Raw genomic sequence first — 17,718 nt, 5'->3', positions numbered from 1 at the left:
AATGCAAAACAATTAAATTAATTAAAATTTTTTATTTATTGAGTCAAAGCATCTATTCCCACTCTGGGACACTTGAGGACAATGGGTACTATGACTGGGAAATTTAGGCAAGACTGTAGTTAAAATGAGGAATACCTACTTTTCCTCTTTTATATTTAGTCCTTCTTCTAAGATTGTAGGAGAGGCCTTGTTTACATTAAGTGGGAGTTCCAGGTATAACTGTATTTGATGCCAAGTATTGTTTACATCCATGATGCTTTGCCATTTAGTACATTTTAACAAATGTTAATAGCAATTTAAAACCTACATTGTGAAGGCACAAAAGCCAGCCAGTGTCCTTTGCATCTTCTTGTTATATAAATTCTTTTAGTAAATTTTGTATTTCCACCTGGGTCAAATGATGAAACTTTACTTCAACTTAATTCAATGCATATGTATGTGTTATTATTATTATTTTAAAAATCCAGATTTTTTTGTTACATCCCTCTCCCCACCCACTGTATATACAGTCGGGAAGGTTCTCTTCAACCTGATACCTTGATCTTATATATATATATATTTCTTCCCCTGGGTGAGCCTTAAATCAGTGTTGTCAGTGTTAGAGACCTTCCTGCATGGAATTGTTCATACCGTTTAAGGACCCCAGGCAAGTTGGGTTTGAACTAGTTCTTTGATGCATCACAGGGATACTGTGGATGTTTCCCCTACTACCGTGAGGGTTAGGCTTTGGTGTGATAGGGCCATAAGTAGCAGGGTAAAACAGGGGAAGGGTGCTGGGCCCACAGCCCAGGCCTGGGGAATTAGCTGCTGTGGCTCTGCCTGCACTACCCCCACTGTTTTTTTTTTTTCCTTCCTGTTTTGGGTTTCTAGCCTTCTAAAGTTTCAGTTTCTGTATCTCTTCTGTGACACATACTATAGACCTTCTAAGCATTTATGGAGAAAAAGAGTGGGGCACCCTACCCTGGTTGGTAAGCATGTTCATGCTATATATATATATATATATATATATATATATATATATATATATATATATATATATATATATATATATATTTGTGGTTGATGTATAGAAAGGTGATTAATTTTTAGTTGCTCTTACATCTAGATCTTATATTTCAGATAAACTCTCATTGATTGATTAGCATTTTTCTGTAAATTCTTTTGGGTCATCTATTTAGACAACTATTTCTCCTACAAATAATGATACTTTTATATTCTCCTTTCCAGTACTTAAAACTTCTATTTTACTTTCTTATTTAACTGGTTAAGATGGTCTGCATAATGCTAAATAGAGGAACTATTAATAAGCATTTTTTTGAAAATTCATGATTTTAAAGGGGATGCTCTAAACATTTGCCATTGACATGATTTTTTTATTAACTACTCCTTTCAAATTAAGTAATTTTTTATTCACATTTTAGAAGTTTTTTTGACTAATGAATGACTGGCAAATTATGTTGAATAATTTCTGCATTTGTTGAGAAAATGATATAGCTTTCTTCCTGTAGTCAAATAAATTACATTGCTAGGTTTTCTAATGATGTAGCAATTTTGATTTCTGTATTAAACTTAACTCAGTTTTAACTTTAATTTTGATTCATTGAAAGATTCATATTTCAGATTGCTATATTTTATTTAGGATTATTTATTCTGAGTTCATATGTCATTTTATTTTTTTCTCATATTGCCCGCATGTGATTTTAGTATCTCAGTTATATTACCCTCATAAAATAAATTGGGAAATCTTCATTCTTGGTAGTTTTTTTGAACACATTGTTTAAGATTCAACTCTTAGTGCCTTGAATCTTTTATAGAACTTCTCTGTAAAATTATTAAGACTTGATATTTACCATCCAGTTTGGTGACTCAACACACTGCAACTCTCTTAAAAAAACTAATTTTGACCCTTTATGTATTTGATTGCAGTTTGTCCCATGTACCAGTGATTTCATCCATATTTTTCAAGATGTGTTTCTCTTTTTAAACATGATTACAGGTCCACTGAATATACAGGCATCCATGGAAGAGTACTATTTTTAATCTCTTGTTCCTGAACCATTTTTTTGCAACTAAAAGAACTGATGAGAAGTCAGCATAATCCTTTCATAGATTTTAACAAAAAAGTGTGACAGGCTCAGCATGGCTATAATCTTTTTACCAGGGTAAGTCTTGATCAACATTCATGCTTAAAGCATTTTTCAGGTTGGACATGAGTAGCAGTTACATTCTTTTCCAGAATTTCTGGATTTTCTTTTTTTCTTTATATTTTCCAGTAATTCTTTCTCTTGGTACTGGTTGAATGTAGACAATAGCAACTAGAGCATGACTATAGCATTATGTTTCTCAGCACTTCCCCTAAAGCCAAGTTAAATGATCCATTTTTCTATCTCCATTATTGCACGAGGCATTTGTAACAAATATTCTCTCCCAGCCCCAATAATTATGTCCTCACCTCTTGCTACCTAGCCTTGAAGCCCATGCATGATAATTTATGTTATAATAGCAACTGCATTGATCAGCTTTGACTGCCATAACAAAATATTAACAAGAGTTTGTCCAACAGAAATTTATTTTCTCACATTTCTGGAGTATGGAAGTCCACGATCGACGTTGTGGAAATGCACTTTCTGGTAATGCCTCTCTTCCTGGCTTATAAAGAGACACTTCTCACTGGGTCCTCACATGGCCTTTCCTGTGTGCCCACGGGGAAGAAGAGAGAGCCCTCTACCAGCTTCTTATTCCTTTTCTAAGAGCATCAATCCCACTGGATTAGGGCCTCATCCTTATGACCTCATTTAACCCTCATTCCCTCCCAAAGATGCCATCTCAAAAAAATCACTTTGGAATTAATATACAGGGCTTCAATATATGGATTTGGGAGGGATACAGTTCAGTCCATAACAATATCCCACTTGCAAATATTAACTTTTATATAGTAATACCTGCAGTTTATGTATCATAGCAGCACCCAAATCCCAGTTATTTACCACACGAAGGTTTATTTTTCCTTCACATTACTTATTGACTTGCCACATAACTATAGTCTGACTACAAGGCTCCGCTCTGTGTGTCACTTCATTTTGGGATCTAGTTTAAAGGACTAATTGTTATGGCAGGGGGCAAAAGTAATGGTTGTTTAATATGACTACTTTTCAAGCTTTGGCTCAAGTACATATATTATCACTTTCAGTCAGATTCAGCTGGGTCAAGCAAGGTAAATTAGCGTGATGTCAGATGGGTGAGAAATATACACACAGCCTTTTTATGTCCTTAAATTGACTGATATTCTTTGTATCTTAAGCAGAGTTTTGTTCATTTACACTGATTATAATGACTGTATATTTGCACTGATTTTAGCCATTCTAATATCTACTTGTCCTAATATGTATTTTTTATTTTTTGTTTATTATTTTAAGTTGAATATTTCCCTAATTCCCTTTCCTTAATACTTCTATTCTAATAGTATATGTTTTTTCTATCAGCAGTTTTGCTGAAAATGTTAACATGAATATTTAACTAAATTTAATATTAATCAGTTTCATACACTTTATGATATAATCCAAGGACTTCGAATACCTTGATTCTGTTTAACTCCCGAATTTAATGCTTTTGTGCATAGGATTTTTTTTATCATGATTTTTTTATCATAAAAATAAATATTAAATATTACTGTTCTTGTTTTAAACAATGTTTATTCAGATTTATCAGGTTATTATTATTTTTGCTAATATCCCTTTTTGTTTCTCAGAATGGTCTTGAGTTAATTTTCTATCTCTCTGAAATATACACTTTAGAAGTCTCTTTAGATTCTTTTCAATTTTGTCATTCTGAAGAATCTTAATATTTTGACATCATTCATGAAAATTTATTTCACATGTTCCACAGTTTTTAATGACAGTTATTTTTCTCTTAGTCTCCAACTTTCTAATATGCATTGTTGTAAAGAAGGCTTCTCAGTCTAATTTCCATTCTTCTGTTGGATATCTATCTTTATCTTTAGATTGATTTTAAAATCTTCAGATTTTCTTTCTTTGTCTTTGGATTCTAGAAGTTTGATCATAATTTGTCTTAGTGTGGGTTTCTTTATTGAACAATATTTGGGTTTTATAAGTTTTCCTCAATTCATGATTTAATATCATTCACAAATTCTGAAAAATTTTTGGCCATAATCTCTTGAAATAGCTTACCTCTATTTTCTCTGTTATCTTAAGAACTCTGATTAGATATACGTTAGTCATTTTAAATCTATTCTCTATTTACATAATGTTCCCTCTAGTTTTAACTGTTTTTTTTTATATCTCTTGCTATGCTCTAAGTATTTTGTTTATCTGTCTTTCACATCACTATTTAAGTCTTCAGCTATGTCTAACATGCTATGTAGCTATCCTGTTTTTTGTTTCATTTGTTCAGAATCTTATTATTGACAGGTTCAATTGGTTATTTTTCAAATAGTACTGGTTAATATGATAATAAATTCATATACATTTGTTTGACATATAGTTTAAAAAGAGACAATGCATTTATTCAAATAATATTTTTTCCTAGATTAGAGAGACAGTCTCAAATAATCAAGGAAATAACAAGCAAAAATCCTTTAAAACTAGAATTAGTTAAATCAAAATTGACTTAAATGTTTCAGAGATATATTTCCCAATTTTTATTCATATTTACTTATTTGTAATGAAAAAAACACTTGTAACAACAGCTGGTTCAAATCAGCCATTCCTTGTGTCTTTGAAAAGAGTCTATTTTCACAGGCTCTATTTCTGAGGGTTGAATGGAAAACAAAGCACTTATAACAGGAGCTTAATTCCTCTCTTCAATATCTTCCTTAGTTCTTACATAAAATGCCATTTAAACAACTATTAGAGATTGTGATAAATCTACCAATAAAAACATATTCTAAAAATTGTGTTGCTTTGAAAGTCAAAGTACACTGTCCCACCTGTGGTACTACAATAACAGGGTTATTTGTCAAATGCATTAAGATTTTAAATAAAAAATGCTAGAGATTATTTCTTAATGTTTATTATTTAGTTAGGGGTATGATTAAAATATAAAAATGTAAATTTCTCTGTATGAGCTAGGAAGACTTTTGTATTTGCAAAAACACATTCCAAAGAAGAGAATATGAGAGTATAAGAAATTAGCATTTATTGAGTACATAATGTGCCCTTGCCCTGTGCTATTATTCTATATATATATGATCTTATTTGATGTTTGCAACTTTATTTCATATCAACAGCCATTTAATAATGAAAGCATTTCTGAAGGTGTTATTGTGACTATTTCACAAATTGGTGTATTGAGTAATTTGTGGAAGTCACAAGGCTGATGAAATACTCTCATAGAAATTTCAAGCAATTAGAAATTTTAAGGTTCAGTACATAGGTTTGATAGTAGTTGTTCCTTTGTTGTCTATTTGTTTTGCTTTTATATGGGCATGAGAATTTAAACCTTAGAAGTTGATAAGCCTTTTAGAGAAAAAAGTAGAGTATACATCTGAATTAGACCAAATTTATATAACTTCCTCCTCTTTTCTTCAAGTTTCAAGATCCACTTACCTCTAGACCTCTGGCCATTTGCTTAAAAGAGGGTCCTGGCCACCACCATCACTGCCTCATTTCCTAATATCATCTGCTGTTATAGCCTCTCCCAAAATGAGGGCCAGCCTGTGACACAGCTTCACCTCAGTCATCATGCAAGGAGTTGGAACAGGTCCAGCATGCAGGCTCAACTTGACCTGCAGAAATTTCTCCATCACTTCTGGACTCAAGTAAAGAACCACTGAGGTGTGGGACCAGGCTTTGCTAGCATCTGCTAGGAAGAGCACAACAGCATCAGCCAGACACGTGGCCATTATAATATCTCCATGGGACAAATTTATTAATTAGAGGTAAGAAACAGGATGAATCTTCTACATGTCTGATAGATCTCTCCAAGCTGAAGAAGTTCTGTAGGGCCTGCACAGAGACATCCAACATGGTGGAGTAGCAGCTGTGTTAACATGTGAAGCTGTGGTCAGCTTGGTAAAACATTTCCTGGCTTTGCTTTACCTTCATTCTCTACATCACTTAATTTTTCCCCCTAACTCTTTTTGATCAAGAATAATACCCCCCAATATTTAGCATGAAAGCTTTGTTTTAGGCACTGTGTCTAGGGATATGAGGTAAAGTTAACATCAAAGGTTGTATACCATAAGTCAAAGGAGTTGGAGGAGTGGGTAGAGCATAGATGATAGATGTCAAGAATGTTAAATATAGCAGAAAGTTAGGGATGAGTAGCAACAGGACATTGAATAGGTTGATTAGGAATTCTTGAGTGACATTTCAGAATGCTGTTTTAGTGCACTAGATATCAAAGGAAGAAGGGATTCGGTATTAACCTAAATTGCTTGTGATTTTTATAAAAATCCCACATTATATTATTCAGGAAAACCATTTCCACTGTATTGCTCTTTCTTAAATAGTAGAAAATCGTATTTTTTTCATGAAAGTGAGACTTGCCAAATTTGAAAATGTATATATGTAACTAGCTCATCTACAGATTAATATTTAGGATTTCATCAAAAGTAGAGAAACAAGGTTAAATCACATATTTATTTAATAAGTAACACATTTCTTGATTCCCAAAAAAAAGACTAACAGAAGTTTAATCATTATTCAAGTTTTATTCAAAATGTTTAATATTAAATTAAATCACTTTTTAAAAAAATCATTGAAAATAATGTCATTGGCACATAATAAGAAGCATGTTACTGCTCCTCTGATGCATGTTAAGGGTAGAACCAGTGATGGTAGTAGCCAGTGCACATGTATCTGAGAGACTGACATGTGATGTATAGTCTTTTCCACACAGTGCACATGAGTTTGCAGCTGCAGCTGTTATTTGCAGAGCCTGGCACTATTTATGCCTCTGCCTCATGTTCTCTTCAGAGTCCTTGTTCTCAAACAGTCCCCATCACTGATTGCCAAATGCCAGGTTGAACTGTCTGCTATGCTGTTTTTCCCAGCCACTCACATCTCTACCCTGTCTTTGAAGTTGTCCTTCAATGTGCCTTGAACAAATTCTCCCTTTAACCTCTTTTCTGTCATGACACTTCAACTCATCATGTGACAGTTACCAGGTTATCGTGATATCATCTGTCCCCTGCACTTGTCCTGCCCACATGCTTGGGCTAAATGCATCTTATTTAATATTTAATATGGAATAGCTGCTGTTTTTCTTCACATATATTACTTTATACTGTACAAAGTACTTTCAGGTATATTATTATCATTGTTTTTTGTTTGTTTCTCACAAATTTGTTATACTAAGAGGGAATGTTAAGCTTTCTAACATATATTAAATATGCAGCCAGACACTGTGGTAGGTAATATCTGTGTAGTATGATATCACATTAAATTTAGTTTTCTCAATATATTATCTGCAACTTAACTAGTAAGGAGCCAAAAGAATAATGAGACTTACCTAAGAACATGAAGGAAGGTGCTAGAACCCAGATATTTTGCCACAAACTTTGCTTGTCCACTACTCCAGCTTACCTTCTATGTCCTGCAGGTGACTGCTTTAACAAGACAGCTATAAAACCTGTATCACTGAGTTCCATAACAATTGCATGCCTTGTCTGTTGTATTTATTGACAATACATAATTGTTATCTGGGGATAAAACTGTGTCCTTCTTTGAGTTTCAGAGTATAGCGTAGTTATCTTTTATCTGTAGCACTCATAATGTACACAATAAATATTTGGTGAGTAAATTAAAACATGACTATGACACCTAGGACAATACTTAGTAACAATCTACATCCTTTATTTAGAAAGGTAACTTAAAGCTGCATTCACAATACAATTTTTTTTAAAGACTATATTGATCTCTATTAGTATGAGTTGAATCAGGACACAGAAACCACCCAGTTAAGTTGAGAAGGGAAGGTGTACTGTGAAAAATTATTGACTATAACAGGTGATTGAAGTAATGGCATATTCACTAGTAAGAAGGGAAAAATCTAAGAACATAGGAAGAACAAATTATAAGAGAAAGACTTTATCCCTAGAAAGAGGCCCCTCCACACCCTGCCCAGGGCTCAGATCAAGACCTTCCTGTAGAGGGCACAGTCTTGGCTCACTGGTGACAGAAAAGGCTTGTGGTGCCACTCCAACAGGACTAGCTGGAAATCTGCCCTCTGGAACATATAGGAGATCAGCCCTCTAGGATACTGGTAAACATATTCACAGGGAAATATCTCACAAGAGGCACTCTGCAGCAAAACCTTCTAGAGGTGATAGGGAAACTTCTGGAACCTGGGTGTCACTGCCTGCCATGCACTGCTGGAGCTGTGCACTGGAGAAGTGGCAGGGGCCTGAGGCTGAAGACCACCCTCTCACTGTGAGAGTCCAGTGCTGGAACCAAACACTGCAGGGCCTTCCTAGTGCAAATACCTAAACCAGAAAGCAAACCCTTTCTTCCTTCATTGTCTCACCATCGCCTTCTACTGACAAAGCTTAGTTGTGTGTAACTCCAGGGAAAGGAAATCTGGGGGTAAAATACCCAGCTGAAACCTAAATCAGTCAAAGGTAGAAATAAAGTTTAAAACCTGTTTATTGCTTACAAAAAGCCATGTGGTGTCTCTCTCTTTCCTGCCATGGCACAAGCTAGTGAATCCTTCTCCCAACCTCTCAGGTCCAGATAAGCCCTCAGTGGCCCAGGTAAATACCCATTGATATGGAGATGGACTACTTCTCCCCACCCCTTGGAAATGCCTGTTGATACAGAGATGCACTAACTCCAGGAGAGAGATTCTGGAAATATTGCAGTTTTACTCACAATTGTGCCACCTGGCAATGGACAAAACGGCCCAAATCCATTTTCATAGAGCAGACAAACAGGGTGAATTTGGAGCCAAGATACAATAAATTAATAATTAGTACTGTCTTCCTTATATTTTAAATTATAATCACATTTTGTTATGATTGTACTTTTTACTATTAATAAAAGAATGGTGAGAAAAAACTCTACTCTTATGTCAGTCATAGAGTTTATTCAATAAAATGATAAAAATGAAAATTTATACGATTTGGATTCAAGAAAACTTAGGTTTTTGACTACTAAGTGCTGGGTCTTTGACTTTAAACCAATTAACCTCATTGAATCACAAAGCATTTTTATAATGAATAACAATTTCTTCATAGTTTGTGGAGAGATTAAAATTGAATAATCCTCATAAAATCCATATGTAATCGATAACACATAATACTCCCTTTCCTAAGTGGTTTGTAATGATTTTTATATTGTGTATACAAGTCTAAGATAATAAACTTAGTATTCTCATTAGTTTCTCAAGGACTTTTTAGATCTACTTCTACTATTTGTCATTCAGAGAACTCAAAATATATTTATTACCAAATTTCTGTCTTCTGGTCCAAAATAGATTAACCTACATTGGGTTAATTTAGGCTTCCTTCATTCCCTTGGTGAAAAAGAGTCAGGGATATTTGGGATCATGGCTCCACCAGGTCAGCCAAATCTGTTAGGTTACTGGCAGGTTTTCATGTATCAATAGACCCACATGCTCAGTGACTACAGCTCTGAAATTGATATGTTGTTCCTTTCACCTTTGTTATAATTGACATAAAACATGTCTGTGATACCACTTCGTTCCCTAAAGTCATACAGAACCACATCAACATTTGGTGATTTACACTACTTGGGAACTCTTCCAGAAGGGAGCAAATGAAAATGTTTGCAATTAATGGAAAAGGATGTGCTACTATTTATTTGCATATGTGTTGAGTCAGATAAACCTGATTTGGAGAAGTGGATCTGGGGCTGAGCACATGACTTAAGAAAATTTGTTTACACTTTCTGAGTTTTCCTATCTGTTAAAAAAGGATAATGATAATACTTTATGGTGTCATTATGATACACACATAAAATAATTTAGGTAAGACATTTGTAGATTGACTGTCATATGGTGACAGCTCAGTAAATGGAATTTATATGTGTTCTCTCTTATCTAGTTTTAAAAATGCTTAAAATTCTCTCTATGTGCTTGTGTCTGTCTTTTTCTCCCTATCTTTCTATGTATATGTATTATCAACACATAAATACATATATATGTAGATATACTAGTTATATGCATGTATAGTATAATCAATACATAAATATATATAATTTATAGATATACTAGTTGTATACATGTTGTATACATCAGATGTATTATTATATAATCTCATATTAACCAATCTCTGCCTCCTCTTTTTACCTCATTTCATCCAACATTACTGATCCCTCATTTTCTCCAGCCACCACTCTGACCTCCTATTTCTTTACACACTGAATTCACTATTCTCTCCAGTCTTTTGCTTTTTATTATTCCATCTTCCTGAAATGGCCATCCACCAGAAAATCCCATGGCTAGCCCCTTTCTCTTTATGCAGATCTAAATTCAAAGACTGACTCCTCAAAAACATCTCCCCTGATCATGCTAGCTTACCTAACTTTCCCTTATCCACTAGTTTCTCTATATTTAATCACTTTTATTTTCTCCATAGCAGTTAGCACTATCTGAAATTATCTCCTTCACACATTTGTTCGTTGTTAAAAATGCCTCTCCCACTAAAATGTAAAGTCTCACTCATTTTTATATTTGCAATGTCTAGAAGAATATGTTGCATAAAATATATAGATCATTGTTAAAAATATCTCAAGTGAGTGGAAGACTGAGGCATCCTTAATATCTTGTGGAATTTCATCACAGTTCTTCTTAAAGGAAAATCCATTTGGGCAACTACTAGAGTATTTGTGGAGGTTTATGAATTTATGGCAAAATGAGATACATTTCCCCACAGAAAATTCTCAGTGCAATTGCTAGAGATGCAAAATATCAGAAGTGAAGGAGCCACTTCTCTATTAGTTGTCTGTTGCTGGCTAGCAAGCCTTCTCCAAATTTAGTGCTTTTAAACCAAAAAAGCATAATTCTTACAATTGTGATGGTTGGCTGGGTTTTAATGTATGATCTTATGATATATATTACATATAAATTCAAATAAAGCATTTATATTCAAGGAGCCTAGCCAGATTTCTTCACATGGCAGCTGGCAGTGTTTCAGTAGAACAAGAATAAACATGTCAGCCTCTGCTTATATCACATATTATATTGTATCTTCTTGGTCAAACAAGTCACCCAACTGGCAAAGCACAGAGTCCACAAGGATATCAGGTAGTGTGACTGCATATGACAAGAGAAAATGCAACCTATACTACTGTAGTTTCTCTTGATTTCAGATCTTCTAACACAGAACACAGTTGTCTTTGCGAAAGAGGGTCTCACTGGTTTTAGGATGTTTAATTCTTGCTAAGCCACCACCTTTCTGTTCTCAGGGTTGTGTCACCATTCCAGAAAAATTAACATTATGTAATCTACATGCCTCCATTTAAAGGAATGATTAAAGACGTTAGGCTCTCCTAGTTTCATGAAAGAAACATGCCATTAGTGAAACTGTTTCCTTAGGGAGTCAAGGATAAAGGGACAGAAAGAGTGGATTCAGTGTTCTAGTGCTCCTGGACAAGAACTCCCCTGTAGGTTTCCAACACCTGGAAAACCTGTTACCCACATTTATTTCCATACAATTATGGTAGGTATATAGATGGTACAATCAAGATAAAATTCATGTTGTTGCAGTTTGGCAGTCTTTTCATGACTAAAACAAGCAGTCATCTGCAAAATAATAAAAGGAATATCAAAGATAACATAAGTATCTTTTCAAGTTAAGATTTCCTTTTGGTCAATTCATTAAACTTGTTAAGTGTCTCGTGTATGTACCAGTTGTGATGAATTTGGTCTCAGGATCTAGCTAGTCTAGCTTCTTGGCCATAAGTGGGAGAATGAGTTGAGAAACTGGGACAAAATGGAAAAGGAGGGCACTCAGGTCTTGCGATGAACAGTTCCCTGGAAGAGGGAGTTATTGAAAGATAGTTTTCAAGCAATGTCACAAATCAGTATTGTTATTCTATTAGTTGTTTTCATGGCTCCCTCAGTTTTCTGAAACTGAAAACTTAACAATTCCCTCCATTCTTTCCCAAATGCAGTGTGACCTTTCAATTCCTATCCTTTTTAATTTATTTGATATATATGATATATATTTTCCCTTCCATCTTTAAAATAATGTTTTATTCCCATTTTTCTGTAAGAGTGTGTACTTACGTTTTTTTTTCTTTTCTGACCAATACTCTTTTGACTTTTCTTGGTCCTTACATTTGCCAACTAAATGTACCCAAGGTCCTTATTCTTTTTTTCATTATTTTTACTCTTATTTCCTTGATATATTCTGTATTGCTATTAGTAATTATTGACATCTTATGACATTATCACTGTTATCATCCTATGACATATTATCAGTAATTTCACTTGGAGCAAGCACTATAATACCCTGGATTTGTGGATACCTGGGGCAATTTCTTGAGTTTCTCATTCTTTGGAATAAGACACTTAGGAGAAGCATACTTAAGAATAAACACAGGAGATATGTAAGAGGCTTAAAGGTTTTAAATTATTTTCCACTTATCCAGCCATTCCTTTATCCATAAGCTCTCCAAACTCCTAATTTTCTACCTACCAAACTAGCTCCTACTGGGCTCCAAATACTTAATAAGGCATAATAAGCACGCAGTGCATGTTGTGTGAATGCACAAGCTCTATTTCTCTCCATGTTGCTATCCCACTCAAGAGCTGACAATGACTCACTAGTACTTACTGATACTTTTATGACTTTAAAATTACTGTTGGATGTAGTTTCAACAGGGTGATTTACTAATCTCAATATAGTTCCTCTACTAGTCTGTCTGGTCCCTTTTCTGCATTTTACAGATTATATTTTCATTCTACACAATTTTCACATACAGTTTGTGCCACCTACACTAGCCTCTTTTTTTTAATGTTAATCTGTATAAGAATAAAAACAATTACTAACCTTAACAAGTTTGCCATTTGCTAGGCACTGTGTTGAGCTGTAATGCCTCAGCACCTCTAATCCTTGAAACAACTTTATGAGATAGGCATTTTATTTTTTCTGCTTTTATTGACCAGGAAATTGAGACAGAAGAGGTTTGATGCCTAGTCCAGTGTTTCCCAGCACGTACATAGTAGAGCTGGTGCAAACGCAGGCAAATACTTTTAACATTTTACTTTTCCCTACTGTGCTTCCAGCCTTCAAAGATCAACCCAAAGCTCACCTTCCCTTTGAACTTTGGTTCACACTCTAGTGTGGCCTCCTGTTCATCTTTCCCAGTGTCAGGTGGCTGTGTATTTCCACAGTATTTATTGTGGGCAAAAATATGACTTTATCCATCACCTTGAATTTGTGTGAAGGCTAGCAAGAAGACACACAGAGAGAGAAAGCCCTGTTGTGTTTAAACATAATGTACCTATTGACTCTCAGAACTTCAGTACTATTGCTCTGGATTAGTAGTGCCAATAAGGTAAAATAAGGGTAGCAAGAGTCTTCCTGTCACTAGGTCCCATTTTAGATGATTTTCTCATAGAGTCTCCTTTGTTGTGGTGACATACCATTGTAACATTCAGTATTATGCTCCCCTGTCAACGTTCTGCAGTGAACTATAACATTAAAATGTTGTGTAAATTCTATCTTTCCTTGTCCTCCCTCTTTCTATCATCTGGTTGACTGACATTGAGATTTATGGAATCTTTCATCATGTACTTTTCTCATGCAGGTTTTGCCTCTTATTTGCTTTGTGCTGCTGTTCTAGGGCTCACCCCCACTCCCCGCTCTTTCTGCATGTCCCCTTCCTTGCTGGATGCTCACTTTGAGTACAGCTCCGACATTTTCTCAGGCAGGGCTCAGAAACTTTGCTGGAAGAGTAAGATCAGCTCATGTGAGAATCATATCTCCCACAGATGTTCTCATAAGTTTAAGTAGGAGATATTGTAATTTGTGGTTTTGTAATTATTATTACTTTAGGCATCTGTTTCCTAACTGTACTAGAATCCCCCTGAGACTAGGCAAAAAATGCCTCAATTATTTACCTGGACTCCCCATACCTAGTACACAACAGATATTTAATAAATATGAGAAGCTATGAAAAAATGTAGACTGAACATTATTTGGCTTTGTCAGTAAAAGGACAATTATTTCATTAGCTCGACAGAAGATTTGAAACAAAACAAAACAAAACAAACCCATCTTTTCTAAATCTTTGGTGGGGTTGGATTCTTTGATCAGCCTTTGAGTTTCATTGTGTTGGAAGTTTTGGAGCCAGTGAACGCCTATTTTCTACATTAAATGAATAAATATTTTACAGTTAGCCTTGGAGGTATTACCAAAAATTATAATTAAAGACATTGCAAAATATATCATTAAAATAATTAACAACATACTCATTTAGACCAACATGAAGTGAACAAAAACAGCTTTTAGCTCAAGAATGATTCTCATGTCCCTGAATTCTTACCAAAGCAAAGGTAAAGAATGTCATTGAAGTGTGGGCTTTGGAGTCAGAAAATGTCTTAAATACAGCCTCCTTCCCTTACTAGCTATAAATTAAGCTGAGTTACAGGACCTTCTTGTGTCCCTATTTCTGCAGAAGAACTACAGAAATAATAACATCCATCCGACAGGCTGTTGTAAAGATCAAATCAGGTATTGTGTTTGAAGCATTTAGCTAGATCCCTGGTAAATAATAATATCTATTAATTGATAGTTATTATTATAAATAATATTATGTTCTCTCACAAAATCCAAAATAAACTAGCCTTTCATGAGTCCAACCACTGGAGGTTAACTTCTAATCCTGACACTCTATTTTAGTTCTTTTTCTTTCCAGCTCTGTTGTATCAAAAGTGTTTGAGGTCAATAGTTGACTCTGTTATTAATAGTAAGGGCCTGTTCAGCTTGCTTTTCCAGAAAGGAAACCATATTTAGCTTTCATTCATCTCTATATACAAAATGGAAGCTTGAATGCTTCCTTGAGACCAAAATGACTTTTTAAAATTTTTTAGTATATCTACGCGTGTGTGCATGTGTGTTTTGTTATTATGGTTTAATTTTAGCTGTCCTTTTCCTGTGTAAGAGGCTTAAAGGTTTTAAATCATTTTCCACTTATCCAGCCATTCCTGTATCCATAAATCCTTTCCTAAATTATAGTTGAGATTTTTTTAAACTTTTCATAGAAATCTTCTTTCCACGTATGTATTTTTTCATATTGTCAATGACTCAAGATGGTAGATATGATTTTGTTTTAACTAACTTCAGGATCTTATATGATTTTTTTTCTTTGTATACTTTCCTTTTCCTCTTCGTAAGCATTATCAAGTAAGAACCCTTTCCTTTGAAGCAGACACCTTTACATAGCCACACAGAGGTTGCTCCCCCATTAACTAAGTTCTCTGTGAACATTGTACAGGTCTTCATCACATGTCTGGCAACCTTAATAACTGTAATGGAAGTCATTGTAGAAGCAATGGAAGAAATGGAAAACTTCTTGCTTTCAAGGGTGTCACAATCTACTTGAAGTAGAGACAAGACAATAAACTCATGGCATATCTGTTACAATTCTGTGTGGTAGTAATTACATTCTACAAATACAAAAGTTTTCTTTGTCATCATTTTGGAAGACCGGTCTCTTTACCACCAAAGGAAGACTGCAGGTAGAAATACTTGTCTGATGAGTTTCATGCCTGTTACATTTACACAAGTGTATTTTTGTTTTATTCAGCAAATATTTATCAAGTTTTTCTAGGACTTGCCCCAGAAAGACCTTTCTGCCATATCACATGTTACATTTATTTTGTAACAGCCTTTCTGGCAACTTTTTTCCAGCTTCTCACCCCTTCTGAAGAAAAGCGAGGCCTCCTACAGAATCCCACAACATTTCACCTCTCAATTTGATCTTCTCTAGAAAGCTTTCCCTAACAGCCACCTTCACCTCTTTTCAAGGTCTGATTTTCCACTGAGAAGTTATAATACCAAACTTGCCTCTTGACAGTCCATGGCAAATTGTGCTTATGTATCTGTCTCCTTCACTAGACTGTAAAGTCATTAAGGAGCGTTTTTCTGTCCTAAAGATCATTGTATTTCCAGTGCTTAGCACAGGGACCAGAGATGTAGTAACCTTCCAAAAATGCCTGAAAAATTATGCTGGGTGTGATGCCTTTGTCTCACTGAAACTAGATTCTGGGTCAGGTATTTCCCTTTCTTCCTACTAGTAGATAAACAGTGAAGGTCAGCATTCATCTCAGCGGCATCGACCACCACCAAAACTTTAAAATGATGGAATTCTAAGTCCACTTTACCCCTCTTAAGCTAATTCCTTGATTTTGGGGCTATGTTTTACTTTCTCACTTTATACTCCCGAAGAATATATATTCCCCTTTACGCTTTGATAACTTGAAGTGAGAGTGACACAAAATGCTTGTTTCTTTGCTCTTGAAAGAAACAGTACTTTGCTTCCTTTCCTGAATTATAGTTGAGATTTTTTAAACTTTTTGTAGAAATCTTCTTTTCACATATGTATTTTTTCATCTTGTCAATGACTCAAGATGAAAAGCACACCCACTTTTTGTTGTGGTTGTGCCTAAGAAACCTATGCACACCCCTCATGGTAACAATTCAGTCAACATTTTATTTTAATTTTGCCCTTATATCAATTTTGATGGTAGCCTCAAATATTTTAAGTGATAAATAAAGACTGAAAATAGTGGGCATTTCTTAAATTACCTCTATCTGCTTTAAGATTTGCAAATACTAATCTCTTTGAGGCAGCAAAAAAAAAAAAATCACTTCACACAGATATTTTGTCCCTGGAGTTAAGACTCCACCCCCTCCCCCTTCTTTTTAAGCCCAGAGATGCCAAGGAGACAAGCTTTTCAGGACAAAAGAAAAACTGCCTTGTTTTCTCTGGTTTTTGGCTGTGACTTTAGCCGTTGCTTTGTTTTATTATAATCGGATACACTGGCATGAAAGCCCAAGTCGATTCCAAGAAGTATATGCGAAGCTTTTTATTGGCATATCAAACAGGGAATCATTCAGGCCATACATTAGCAAGCAGCCAAGTAATTAATAATAACACACGTGGAAGAAAATGAATGTTTTGGTTGAGAAGGAGAATGAGAAGTCAGACAAAGGCCTGGGCTTGGTGTCCTTGCCCTCAGCAGCAGCAAAAATAATGTTATGAATAGCATTTAACTTGAATTTGCAGCAAACTGCTGCTTTTATCATAAACAATTGCCAGATGGTATACATTATCTTTCTTTTTTCTCCTTTCACAAAAGCGGCATTAATTGCAGAGCAGCCCAGGGCTCCACTCAGCTCATCAGTGTGATAACACTTCATGACCCTGATTAGCCGTCAGTCTACTCAATTAAAAAGATCATTTAGACATTCACCCAATCATTTGCCTATCGAGCCACCTGGGTCTCAACCAGGGGCTCCATTTTTAACATTCTCCTGCCCTCTCTCATCTTGCCTAGCTTTTTTACATATCTCCAAAAGACGTAATTGAATTAAATAAAGCGTCTCAGGGGCAGCTGCAACATCTGCTGTTTGTGGTATGTCAAGCCTTCAGCATTAAAAACAGTTACATATGCTCCAAATTAGCAGGTCGCAGAGATGAAACAGTCGATGATAGTGTTTTTGTGCCAGCGTGAGAAGCAGCTCACAGCTGTGTGCAATTTACAATTAAAGGCTTTATCAGAGCTCAA

The 17,718-nt window shown here is 35.0% G+C and overlaps 1 long non-coding RNA gene across 2 annotated transcripts; it reads left to right on the top strand.

The window, feature by feature from the left end:
* Positions 1-886: 886 nt before the first annotated feature.
* LOC108393585 (uncharacterized) lies at positions 887-15,565 on the top strand. Of its 2 annotated transcripts, XR_005061703.2 has the most exons (4): positions 887-968; positions 1,997-2,162; positions 5,548-5,896; positions 15,423-15,565. It is a non-coding gene; the product is annotated as an uncharacterized lncRNA (long non-coding RNA). The 2 variants fall into 2 exon arrangements; XR_001852276.3 differs by lacking the exon at positions 15,423-15,565 and having other exon boundaries at positions 5,548-9,256.
* Positions 15,566-17,718: the final 2,153 nt, after the last annotated feature.

Source organism: Manis javanica, chromosome 6 (genome assembly GCF_040802235.1).
Source record: "Manis javanica isolate MJ-LG chromosome 6, MJ_LKY, whole genome shotgun sequence".
Classification (NCBI taxonomy): domain Eukaryota; kingdom Metazoa; phylum Chordata; class Mammalia; order Pholidota; family Manidae; genus Manis; species Manis javanica.
The sequence above is the reverse complement of the archived record's forward strand: the minus strand, read 5'-3'. Positions and strand labels throughout refer to the sequence as shown.